At 39.3% G+C, this 13,728-nt stretch overlaps 1 protein-coding gene across 1 annotated transcript in view; it reads left to right on the plus strand.

Moving 5' to 3' along the window:
• Positions 1–389: 389 nt before the first annotated feature.
• ARHGAP24 (Rho GTPase activating protein 24) overlaps positions 390–13,728 on the plus strand; it is a 574,044-nt gene continuing 560,705 nt past the window's right edge. The window contains exon 1 of the mRNA XM_069594606.1: positions 390–904. The gene's annotated coding sequence lies outside the window, so the exon portion shown is untranslated. The remainder of the gene's footprint in view (positions 905–13,728) is intronic.

Below are 13,728 nucleotides of genomic sequence, written 5' to 3' on the forward strand. Positions count from 1 at the left end.
AATACAGGTTTAATGACCCAGGTAATTCTGATTGGAGAAATAAGATTTTATACAGAGAGCTGACAGAAGCAAGTAAAACCTTGTGAGGTTTGGCCAAAGACATGCTGAGCTTCTAGGGGGCAAAGGGATATGTATTCGGCATCCCTTCTCCGCACGCACAGCCCCAGATTCACACCAACGTGTATCTGTGATACGAAAGAAATAAACGGGTCAAGTCAGCCTCAGGGGTACCGAAGCAGGGCTCTGTCTGGCTGTCGAGGGTCCGGGGACCGCCCCCTCACCCCCCACCCAGTGTCACCCAGGCTCTAAGATAACCCAGCAGAGAGGCGCTGGGCGAGGACCGGGCTCCTCTTGCCTCCCCCGTCGTGCGGCTCGAATCTTCTGAAGCTGCCAGTTGCCAAATGAAATCTGAAACCCCGGGCTGCGTCTGAGGGTTGGCCCCGCTCAGTTGTTCCAGCCTCTTGTACTGTATATTTACACATTCACACACAATCACTCTTTCTAACTTCTGGGACTCTTCTGTGCGCAACTGCTAGGATCTCTCAAGTGCATGTGGCAACTCAGCCCAGCTCCGGGTGGAAACCGGCGGCGGGGCTTCGGAGGGTATCGAAGGCCGGGGGAGCTGTCAAGACTGCGGCGGGGACCGGAGCGGATTGAGGCGCGGGCGGCTGGGGGGAACCACCCCCAACTTTCCACCCCAGCCGCAGCTGCTTCTGCCGCCGCGCATTTCCTCCGAAACCGCGGCTGCGGAGCTACCCAGTGCATGGGGCGCAATACTTCCCCTTGTTGTGGGAAGTAAGGAGACTGCCCTCCTCGCTTTATTATTTATTTTTTCCTGCTCGTCCTGGGGGTCTTTTTCTTCGGAGCAGTCGCCTTCCCTCTTCTGTCGTGCGCTCCGAGCAGGGTAAGTGACCTGGTTTGGGGCGTGGGGGGGAGTGATGTGCTCCGGGGTGACCTCGGGGGGCTTGGACCTGGCCTCGCCTGCGCCCCGGGGGGCTGCGGGCACAGCTGCGGGAGACGCGGGTGGGGGCTGCACGGGGCGAGGAGGGACCGCAGGAATCCCGTGCTGGTGCAATGTGTGTGTGTGTGTGTGTGTGTGTGTGTGTGTGTGTGTGTGCGCGCGCGCGTACGCGTGCATGTAGATGATGGGGAACAATGCTCCTTTATTATTATTTTTAAAAGGAAGAAAACAGAGCAAGCTGATAGTATGCATTTCTAGGCTTAAAAATAGAAGGAAGGAATATAGACTCCTCACTATCTATCTGCCCCTCTATCTGCCCCCTTCGCTGCTCGTTTCTGTCAGTGTCTTATATCAGGAGAGTTTTCTAGATAATAATTATTCAAAGATATATTTTAATAGTAAATACTGTAATTGTAAACAAAGCCTTTGGGAATATTTGTTGAGTTTTCAGTCACCCAAAATAATTTGTTTAGTTTTTTAAAAGGAAACTTTTCGAGGAAGTATCTGACCGCTTTTGAGGATAGAGATATGTAATATGTTATCATTAAAAAAAAGAATACTACAGACTGCGTTTCTTGTACAAGTCCTCAAATATAAGGGTAGATAATATTACTCTGGATTCCTTAGAGTGTTAGGTTTTCAATACCAGCTAGTAATAGGGAACCCAGACTGCCTTGTACTCTATGCATATATTAATTCATTTAAAATATCATTTCCAATATATTTCTGTTTCCATCATAGCTTACTATTTTTTTTTTGGTAAATCTAGAAGGACATTATTATCTCATCTCTTTCTAAAATGAGGAAGTAAATAAATCATGTGTATTTGAAGTATAAAAGTTGCAAAGTGTCTGCTTATCCATAAGTAAAACAGTATGTGTTGCTATGTCTATTAAGTCGAACAAATTAATTGAAACCCAGGGATATTTACAGTAGAGTTAAGAGCTTTACTCAATTACTGAGAAGAAGATGGACAGATTAAATATAAACAATCTGTCTCCTGCTTCTAATTAGACCTCAAAACCAACCATTAAGGGCAAGAATGGGTGTTGGTATTAGGCTGGGCATCATAAAATATAAAACACACACAGTTAATATATTAGAAAAAGAACACAAATATAAAGATCACATTAGACTTATTAAGACCTCACTCTCCCTTTTAAATTTCTAAATACTTCCTCTTCTCTGGGGATATTTCAACCTCTAAGAAAGCCCAATAATACAATTCCCCTTTTTGTCTTCTCTGGGTGCCTGACCTTCAGGTAGCAAGCGGAGAAATCTGTTCTCTTTAGAGCCATTACTGAGTTGTCAGAGAATTTCCCTTAGACATCTTGGAGGACAGACGTACTGACAAAACCTTAAGATAAATAAAATCCTCTTACCCTTCAGAGAGGATGTCTTCTTGGTAGAAGACCTTTAAGTGGGAGTAAGGGGAAAACTGAACTTGTTCAGATCTGGACTTTAGTTTGAGGTTTGTGTAAGGAATACACAGCTAGAGTGATTAAAAGAAGGAGACTCTGTGGTCCTTTCTATGTGGGAAAGCCTGCTGAAACTCAGTCTTGTCCTTGGCTTTCAACTGTGTTGTTTGGTTTTATTACTTAATCACAGGGGCTTGGGTTTGAGAGGAGGATGGTTTCTCAGTTATGTTCTTGTGGGCTGTATATACAGTGAATTTGAACAATTTTGAACATACAGATTTGATAATAAGCGGGGTGAGAACTGTGTTCTCAAGAAAAAACAAAGTCAGCGCAGAACAAATAGTGATGCACCCTTTTAGACAAGAGTGTAAACTTCAGTGTAAAAGTAGAAAGTGTTCTGGACTGTAATTCCCAGTGAAATCCTTTCAGGTTTTGCTCAGGAGAGCAGTGGTCAAAACTCAGAGAGTTCTTATGGTCAAGGTCTCATTGATTATGTGATCTTGGATTCTTCAGGGTGAAGGGAGAGGGTTAGGGAGGTGGGGGCGGGGTGGGGCAGGAAGGGCTAGGAATGTGCAGCAGGTGGTAATGAGTGGCTTGAGTCTGTTTATTTTGCTGTCTTGGCCAAAGCCTAGTTTGTTGTTTACCAACAGTGTTCTGAATAGCTTGGCTGTGACCTACTGGCCCACTGTTAATGTTCTTCATGGGAAGAGTTGGGCTTTCAAATTGAGTCTGGAATGGTAACCCATCTGTCTTTGCTATATAAACTCAAACTTTACAAGATTATGATGGTTTCAGCACTAAATAAAAGCCCATTTGGAAGTGGAGGGATTATTGTGATGAAGTCAATGTTCAGTTTTCAGAGGATACTGTGCACATGTGTGTTTTAAGCAGTATCTCCATTCTACTGTGGCATTGCCACAATTAATCTTTACAAAGTACAGATCTAATTGTGTAAGCCCCGTGTTCTAAAACCTGTGATAGACCCCAGAGACCTATAACAGCAACTCTAAATGCCTTAGTACAGGGACGAAAAGCTCTTCAAAGCCCTTGATTTTTAGCTGTGTCTGCCTACACCAAAGACCCTCACTCTTTATACTTCTTATTTCTTGCTTCTGGATTTCATTCTCCTGAAATGTCTTCTGCCCGGAAAGCCCCTGTTGATTATCAGTGGTCCACTTCAAGTGGACCTTCCTTTGGAAGACTTGCCCAGTTCCATGCAGGAAGAGTTAATCATGTCATCTTATCTGCTTCCGTAATGTCTTAAACATACCATGAATGATTATTTTAATAATTTTTATGTACCCTTCCCCAGCCAGCTACAGTGAGTTCCTTAATGGGTGTATTGGTGGGAATACCTGTATCTAGCTCCCAGAACAGAGTATGAAGCGTATAGACATCTATTAATGTTTCCTTAGTAAGTGAGCAAGCAAAGACATGAATGAAGAAAGCAGTGGTAGACTCCAATTTATGCAGGTAGTTATTTCCCCAAAGTTCATTTGAAAAAATGTCTATTTGGACTCAGAGTTCATTTTCTAAAGGTAATAATGCTACCAAATATAGTTCACTTTCCAGACTGGCTCACACAAGCCTATTTTATTTCTGTAATAGATGAAATATTGTGTTTTTACTATTCTAAAGTAAAAGCAAAACAAAACAAAATCTAGAGTGGAACCAATTTTTTTTTCCTCTTTGAAATTACAAAATACTCTTGAGTTTAAAGAGAGTAGAAACTGTTAGAATAAATAAACATCTCCCACAATTATTTTTTATATTATACTGTAAAATCTCTAATCTGCTGTATCCCAGTGGGAGGTCCTGGATTTAGCTGTGAGGACTAATAATGGAGTTGAATTGGAGATCCTGTTGCCTGTGGACTGGGTAATAATCTTAATTAATAAAACAAAATAGAAGTACTAATTTGGGCTATTTAATAATTATCTTGAATGCTAGTGCTTGAGGGAATCAAATTTAATTAAAGTAGAATGTGAAGGTGGATGGAGAGGAGGAAATTCAGAAAGGCACCTTCCTTCCTTTTGCTGATTTTTAAAATTATATTGGTTTTATTTCTATCTCCTTTGATCATTTATGCTCAAAGTTCCTTCCTGAAAAAAATTTGTCTACAATTATTTATACTGCCTAACATGTAGAAGGGGGGAGGTATATGTGCTTTGAGCCAAAATACAAATGGGTTTATTTTCAGAACTGTGATGCTTTTGTCACTTGTATACTTGCCGTTTAACATGTGGATAATTTTTCAATAAAGAATGCATAATACTTGTGTTTCAGGCACTATCCAGGGACCATATATAGTTCATGTTGCTCTTTATATAGTATCTCTGAGGAGACTGGACAAGCAACCATTGATATTTAAAAGTAATAGTCTACTCAGCTTTCTAAATCTTCCATGCTCTCTATTTTTATCAAATTGAAAATTTACCCTTCCTAATCATGTTACAACTCCTTTTTATTACGTTGTCTTCATTCACTGTGGTTTAATATAATACTTTTTACTTTTTGCAGGGAGTCAGTTGAAAAGAGATGGGCTCCATGGAAAATATCTTGGTGCTTTTTGTTATGTACTTCAATATCCCTTATGTAAAGATCTCTACAAATCCATCTTTGCTTTTACTGCTTTAGAAAATGTGTCTCTTCTGATTAGCTAGTGTTGCTTCTTTTCTTAGAAGAACAGAGGCTAAAAATCACCATGTTTATCATTTTAGTTTGTCATCCAAGAACTCAGCATTAAATTTCATGCACAATTATACCTTAGTTGAGGTTTTCTAATAATGTGGTTCACATCCTTTTAGCCTAGTTTAATGATCTTAAAATACCCATAACTTTTAAAAGTTAGCTTAAATGCATTATGGAAATAGGCTGAATTTCCTCCATTTTACTTTTTTTAGTATGTTGTTGTTTAGTTGGCTAAGTTGTGTCTGACTCTTTTGAGGCCCCATAGACTGTAGCCCCTCAGGCCCCTCTCTCCATGGGGTTTTCCAGGCAAGAATACTGCAATGGGTTGCCATCTCCTACTCCAGGGGATCTTCCCAACCTAGGGATGAATCCTGCATCTCCTGTGTCCCCTGCATTGGCAGGCGAATTCTTGACCACTGTGCAACCTGGGAAGCACAACTTTTTTTTAGACATGTAGTTAAATATGTATAAAATTTTATTTTGTAGCTTCAGTTTAGTATTTCAGAGCCAATAATTTTTCCAGATTATTTTTTGTAGTTTCTTGAATCATTCTAAGTACTGTTTTTATACTCCCTGATAGATAAAATGGCCTTGCCTGAAATACGATATTTCTTGAAGACCTTAGAAAGAAAATCATGTCTGAGTAATTTTGAAAGCAAATACTTCAGAGCAAACATGTGAGTTCTTTTCAATATGCATATTGTGATTGTATAGAAGAGTGCCCTCAGGAATATCTCTGAGAAGCATATTTCTTTTTCTTACAAGTAAGATCTATCAATAGATTGAAGTAAAAGTCATAATTAAGACCTGTAATTAGGGCTGTATTCTGCCCATCAAATTGAGTTTTCAGTTAAAGAAAGTAATTTCTCAAATTTCCCATGGAGGCAAAATAACTCTCATTCTGTCTTGAGTTTTTCTGCCTCTTTAAGTCACACAGACTCGTAATAATAATCACGCTAACTAATCAAGTACCTGCTAAGTACCAAGCACTCCATGGGAGTTTTATTTATTTTTTCAATATACTACTTCTAATTCTAGAAATAGTTAGAAATAATTAGTAATTCTAGAAGTAAGCTATGTTATATCTAATTCAGATATGTTATTCCCACTCTGTGAGTATGTTTAGGTTCAAACAGGTAAAACTTACTCAAGCTATTATTGTTAATACGAGGTAATAGAGTTGAGAAAACCAGATCTATCTGAATCCAAATACCCTGTCATTTTTCTAATATGTCACCTTCTCAGTGCTTTTCTCTCTGTTAATTTTAGAATGATAACCTGTGTTTCAATGTGCTTGACATATAGTGCAGACCCTGGTCCCAATATGGTCTCAAAGAACTGGCCTTGAAGTTCTCCACAGATCTTTTAGATGACAGTGTTATGCTGATGGGTTGGGGCCCGTGGGATGGATTGCCACTATCAAGGTTCACTCATAGTAATTGGCTTGACCAGATTTTATCTTCTGGTGAGAGGTGAACAGCAAAGATATGGTCCGTGTAACGCCAATGATTTATTTGTTGTTCAGTCACTCAGTCGTGTCCAACTCTTTGTGACCCCATGGACTGCAGCACGCCAGCCTTCCCTGTCCTTCACCATCTCTCAGAGCTTTCTTCAAACTCATGTCCATTGAGTCGGTGATGCCATCCAACCATCTCATCCTCTGTTGTCCCCTTCTCCTACTGCCTTCAATCTTTCCCAGCATCAGCGTCTTTTCCAGTGAGTCAGCTCTTCACATCAGGTGGCCAAAATATTGGAGTTTCAGCTTCAGCATCAGTCCTTCCAATGAATATTCAGGACTGATTTCCTTTAGGATGGAGTGATTTGATCTCCTTGCAGTCCAAGGCACTCTCAAGAGTCTTCTCCAACACCACAGTTCAGAAGCATCAATTCTTTAGCACTCAGCCTTCTTTATGGTCCAACTCTCACATCCATGCATGACTACTGGAAAAACCATGTAGGATAAAACCAATGATTTATCCTTATTGCTTAATTCCCAGACTTTTGCCCTTAGGGCAAGAGATTTATATGTGAAATAATCCCAGGAAACTCAGGTAAGGGGAGGTCTTCTTTTTTTTCAGGTGAAACTTCTCATATATCTACTTTTAATACTAGTTCATCAAATTATATTAAAGATGTGATTTTAAAGGTGCAGGCCTTCTATAGTATTTTCATGAACAGTGTACTCTATTATAGTAAACCAAGCTTATATCCACCGTTAAGTATATCCCTGGAATACTGTGAGAAACAGATGGAGGTAGTGGAGAGAGAAGAGGTAGGTGGTCTTAGGGTTGAGGACTAGGGACTCAACTTGAAAAAGCTGAAATAATATATATTTTCAGGAACCTCCATATTGTTCTCCATAGTGGCTTTACAAATTTACATTCCCACCAAGAGTGTACTAGGGTTCCCTTTTCTCCACATACTCACCAACATTTATTATTATTATTTTTTTGATGACAGTCATTTTGACCAGTGTGGGGTAATGTCTTATTATGGTTTTGGTTTGTGTTTCCCTGATGATTAGTTACGCTCAGTGAACACTTTTTCATGTGCTTGTTAACCATCTGAATGTTTTCTTTGGAGAAATGTTTCTCTGGGCCTTCTGTCCATTTTAAAATCATTTTTTATATGGAGTTGTACAAGCTCTTTGGGCTTCCCAGGAAGTGCTGTGGTAAAGAACCTGCCTGAACTGCAGGAGATGCAAGAGATATGGGTTTGATCCCTAAGTCAGGGAGATCCTCTGCAGAAAGAAAAGGCAACCCACTCCAGTATTCTTGCCTGGAAAGTCTCATGGACAGAGAGGAGCCTGTGGGTAGCAGTCCATGGGGTCACAAAGAGTCAGTCAGGACTGAGCACCAGCATGAGATACAGGGTGATTTCTTTATATACCTGGGTACACATCTGAAGTAGGCAAGAACATGAATACGAAAAGATAGATTATGCACCCAACGTTCATAGCAGCATTACTTACAATAGGCAAGGTATGGAAGGAACCTGTGTCCCATTCTCAGTCCCTCAGTCATCTTTGACTCTTTGTGGCCCCATGGAATTTTCCAGGCAAGAGTAACGGAGTGGGGTGCCATTTTCTACTCCAGGGAATCTTCCAAACCCAGGGAATGAACTTCATCTCTTTGTGTCTCCTGCATTGGGAGGTGGATTCTTTACCACTAGCATGACCTGGGAAGCTCATGGAAGGAACCTAGGTATCCATCAACAGATGAATGGATAAAGAGATGGGGCATTTATACACAATGGAATATTATACAGCCATTAGTAAACAATGAATTTTTTGTCATTTACAACATCATGGATAGACATGGAGGGTATTATGCCTATTGAAGTAAGACAAATACCATATGTTTTCAGTTATATATGGAATCTAAACAAGTAAAACAAATGAAGAAATATAACAAAACAGAAATAGATTCACAGATAGAGAACAAGCTAGTGGTTACCACTGGGGGAGTGGGAGTGAGGCCAGATAGGGGAAAAGGATTAAGAGGTACAGCCTACTAGGTATAAAATAAATAAGATACAATGATATAATGTACAGCATGGTGAATATAGCCAGTATTTTATAATATGTTTAAATGGAGTATAATCTATAAAAGTAGAATTCACTATGATATAAAACTGAAACTTTCTATCATAAATAGACTATATTTTGATGAAAACCAAGATCAGAAAAAGCTGAAATACAGAAAGAAGGGATTATTTCTTTGGGTGTAGCAACTGAGAAGGGGAGAAAGGTTGAGTTCTTGGTGACAGTATTCACTGGACACACTGAAATGAAATGGACTGCAGGGAAAGTAATTTCAAAGCTAGTCTTTCTCAAGATAGGAGCGTTTATCCCAGAAACTGTTGGAGGGCATGTCACTCCTGTTTTTAATGATATAGAGAAAAAAATTCTCCAACTCCCTTGAGGTGTCATTTTTGATTGTTCTATTGTGCAGGGAATATCTGGTTTTAAAATTTCTTCTGTGAAGAAACTTCTAGGAGGAAAAGATGACCTAGGGGAGCCAAAGGAGCTTGATGTTATCTTGTTGCACCTAATTGCATAAAAGCAGGATTTAGCCACAGGAGTACTGCCTTTATAATTCCTTTTTGGTTTTTGTATCCCATTGTGGTTTATTACCTGGAGAATCCCAGGGATGGGGGAGCCTCGTGGGCTGCCATCTGTGGGGTTGCACAAAGTTGGACACGACTGAAGCGACTTAGCAGCAGCAGCAGCAGCAGCAGTAGTTTATTACAGGGCTTCCCAGGTGGCACCAGTGGTTAAGAACCCACCTGCCAACACAGGAGACATAAGAGACATAGGTTTGATCCCTGGGTTAGGAAATCCTGTGGAGGGTTGCATGGCAACCCACTCCAGTTTTCTTGCCTCAAGAATCCCATGGACAGAGGAGCCTGGTGGACTATAGTCCATAGGGTAGCAAAGATTCGGACACGACTGAAGTGACTTAGCAGGCACACACGCATGCACATGGTTTATTACTGTGAAATGGTCAAGTACAATGCCGGCAATGTTATACAAAGGCAATTATGGGTATACAGAAGGACTAGCCCTCTCACGTTCATGATTTATTGATTAGAGATTTCATACTTTGGTAACAACTTATACTTTCATCATGGAGTAACTTTTCTGTGTTTGTAGGGTTAGGTTTGAGTTGACAGGTTCTGTGGGGGAGCCTTGGACACTGATGCCTAGAAACAGGTGGGGGTTGTGAGGAATTATCTGGGGAAGGAGCTCTGAGGACTCCCTCTCAACAGAGGGAGCTGCTGGAGGAGGATGGATGGGAGAAGGGGAGAAGCAAGGTCACAGGATGATAAGTGTCAGAAATCAAAGACTCAGGAGAAAAGGCAAATCCAGAGACAACGCTGGAAACTAGAATTCAAGGGCAGGGAGGCAGCATATGATGTGACAAAGAAGAATGAATCTCTGTGTTTAATAATAGATTGCAGTTATTAAAGCCTGACTATGTGCTAGTTATGCCAAGCTCTTCCATGGGTTATCGCCTTTAATCTTCAAGCTCCCACATGAATAGGAGCTATTATTATCTTTTATAGGTGGGTTAAAACTGGAACTTGGAACTTCTTTGGTGGTCCTGTGGTTAAGACTTCACCTTCAGTGCAGAGGTTGTGAGTTTCATCCCTGGTCAGGGAGATCCCGTATGTCTCATGGTCAAAAAATCAAAACAGAAAACAGTATTGTAACAAATTCAGGAGAGGCTTTAAAAATGGTCCTCATAAAAAAAAATCAAACATTAAATAAAAGAAACAAAAACTGAAACTTGGAAAGTCTTTGTAATTTACCAAAGTCATACAGCCACTAAGTAGTAGATGTGGGATTCAAAACTAAAGTATCTTACTGTGAGATATTATACCATACTTTATCACTATGTTCTGGAATTACACAAAGCCCTATAACCTTGGGCAAGTTGTGAACCACAGATTCCCTCTCTGTGAAATGGGCATTTAATAATATCTACTCCATAGTGTTGTTATAGGCTTTTAATTTATGAAGTGAGCTTGAGCATTGCCTGTAAGATACTGGAAGGGTATCTAGCATTTGGTAAATGTCAATACATGTCAACAGTTATTATAATATTATTAAATTTCATGATGAACATGGGATTCTAGAGCAGTATTTTTCAAAATATAGATCTTGATGCATCAGTGGTTCATGACCACTTTTCAATGAAAAGGGATAGAACAGGATGGAATAGAATGGAAAAATCAGGGTTCATTATGTATAGTAAAAGTAAGAATTCACACGTTTTAATATTCAGTTTTTAAAATGTGGGTGTAAGTATCTCACACTCTGGGTAAAAATGAAAAATGTACTTATTATTATTAATAACTGTCAAGATAAAGTATTTTAAAAATCCTTTAAAGTAGCAGTTCAGAGTGTGATCTCAAGACCAAAAGCATCAGTTTCACCTGGGATCTTGTTAGAAATGCAATTACTGAGACCTACCTGAACCCAGCCATATGAGTTTTAACAAGAACCTCAGATGATTAAAGACTATTACCTATTCAAAAGTGGTGCTGGGAAATCATGATAAAATTAGGTAAGGATATATCTAAATTACTTAAGAGCAGTTAGAAGAACATATTGTTTTATATTGACTGTAGCTGTTAATTCTCTATAAAATGCTTTTCTGTGTCTGGTGACTTTAGTTTTGTGTAGTCTTTTCTCCTATTTTTTTCTATGCTGTCCTCTCATGGTTCAGGTGGCTGAGTCCCACAGAAGTCACTTCTTTTGTATATAGAAGGACATTGAGTAGTTAGATCTGTACTTTCTTCTCGAACTACAAGATAAAAGCTTAATATTCTTTGGGAGTAGCCCAGAGCCCTGAATATCTAAGCTGTACTCAATTTGAAACATTTTAATGATAATAGTCCAGATGCCTGAACAGCTGTGAAACTGGGAATTGAATTAAGAACTCATAAAAAACTGCATTCAGTATTTTACTGAGATATTTATTTTGAAAAGTACACGCAGGCAGAGACTGGCAATCTAGTTAATGCAGTACTAATACTGATGACAAACAGCAACAACAAAAATCTATTCTGGTAAAAATGGAAGTCATATAAATTTTTATAAAGAGATGTTTTTCCTAATAATGAAAACAATGAATGTGTTTAAGGTATTTATTGACTGTATGTCATTACTTTGAAGAGAGAGCAGGTAATATTGAATTGACTAGTTTTTGTTCATTATTTTTGTGTTTACTGTCGTGTTTGATTTTCGGTTGGAAGGTCAAGGTGAAAGTGTTAGTTGGTCAGTTGTGTCTGACTCTTTCTGACCCCATGAGCTGTAACCTACCAGGCTCCTCTGTCCATGGAATTTCTTAGGCAAGAACACTGGAGTGGGTAGCCATTCCCTTCTCTGGGGATCTTCCTGGCCCAGGAATTGAACCCCAGTCTCCTGTACTGGCAAGTGGATTCTTTACATCCTGAGCCACCAGGGAAGCCCTTCGGTTGGGGGGTATATTTACTTTAAGACGTGGAAGAATTATGTTTGAAAATACAGCATTCAGGTTCACTAGAAAAAGTTTGAGGATTTTCTTTTCCATTTCTTTAAATGAGCATTTCCTTGGATTTTTTAAAAACTACTTTTTTTTTTACATTTTTATTTTATTTTTATTTTTTGCTTTGTGTTATCTTCTCTTTTTTTTCTAATTTTATTTTGTTTTTTTACTTTACAATACTGTATTGGTTTTGAGATACATCAGCATGAATCTGCCATGGGTGTACATAAGTTCCCACTACTTTTTAATAAATATATATTAACTTTTCTATTTTTATTTTATCTTACATTGTTATTGGAGAATACAACAATATTGTGTTATATTCTACTGTACAGAAAAGTGAATCAGCTATATGTATGCATGATGCCCTCTTTCTTGGATTTCTCTCCCATTCAGGTCCCCACAGAGCACTGAGTGGAGTTCCCTGCACTGCACAGTAGGCTCATTAGTTATCTACTTTATACATAGTATCAGTAGTGTACATGTGTTAATCCCACTCTCCCAATTCACCCACCTCTTCCACCCTCGGTATTCACATTTTTGTAGTGTGTGAAAATGTTTGTAGGAGAGAATTGTCAGAAAGAATCAGTTTCAGGGGTAAGAAAGTCGACCTCTGGCTCACTGCAGGTAAGATTTTATATTGAAACCATACCTATGGCTGATTCATGTTGATGTGTGGCAGAAACCATCCTCCAATTAAAAATAAAATAAAATAAAATAAAAACAATGGCTTGAGAGATGTTTCAAAAGATCCTTCTTTGCTTTGTAATCTATGATTAGGGAAGATTGAATGGGAAGGGGCTAGAATGAGGTGGCTCTGGTCCTACTTCTGGTATTAATTAGCATCTGTGAACTCAGGCAAATCATTTCCTTTTTCTGGACTTTAGTCTCCTTATCTGTAAAATAAAGGTGTTAGAGTAAATGCTTTCTAAGATTGTTCCAGCTTTGAAAAAGCCTTTGTGGCTAAATGGTAGTATGCTTCTTTGAAACAATTCTGATAAGAGTATAGCTGTGTGTGTTATTTCCAGGGCTCTGAAAATCGGATGTTGCCTTTATGGAGGAGTGAGGATCTGGAAGTCTCTAGATTACATGATAAAGTTTAGCCTGACCTTTCCTTGTGCCAGTGAGCTAGTTTTTACCATGGGTGGCACTACTTAGTAGGAGGCTTTTGAGAATGTATGAGAGTATGTTTGGTTATAACAATGACTGGGTGAAGCTACTGGTAGTCGTTGCCCAGGGGTCAAGAATGCGACATGTCTTACAGTGTGACAGTCCCTCACTGCAAAGAATTTTCTTTCCTGAAATGCCAAAAACATCCACTGCAAAACCCCAGCAAATAAAGTGAAAAGATTGAGCTGTAACTCCATATTTTATAAAGTCAACTGGGAAATTGTAATGAAGTTGTTGTATACTTTCTGCTATAACACAAATGCAAACCCTGGCTATTGTTAGATGACAACCAGTGTTTATGATGCATGGCAGAGAACAGCCTTCAGTTCGAAGCTCTATATATTGACAATGCAATAGGAAAAGCAGCAACATCTCAGTTCTGTTAGTACAGAGTGCAAATATAACTTGAAGACATACTAGGAATAGTTTCTTTTAGTGTGAAGTTCAGTTCAGT

This window comes from Ovis canadensis, chromosome 6 (genome assembly GCF_042477335.2).
Source record: "Ovis canadensis isolate MfBH-ARS-UI-01 breed Bighorn chromosome 6, ARS-UI_OviCan_v2, whole genome shotgun sequence".
Lineage (NCBI taxonomy): Eukaryota > Metazoa > Chordata > Mammalia > Artiodactyla > Bovidae > Ovis > Ovis canadensis.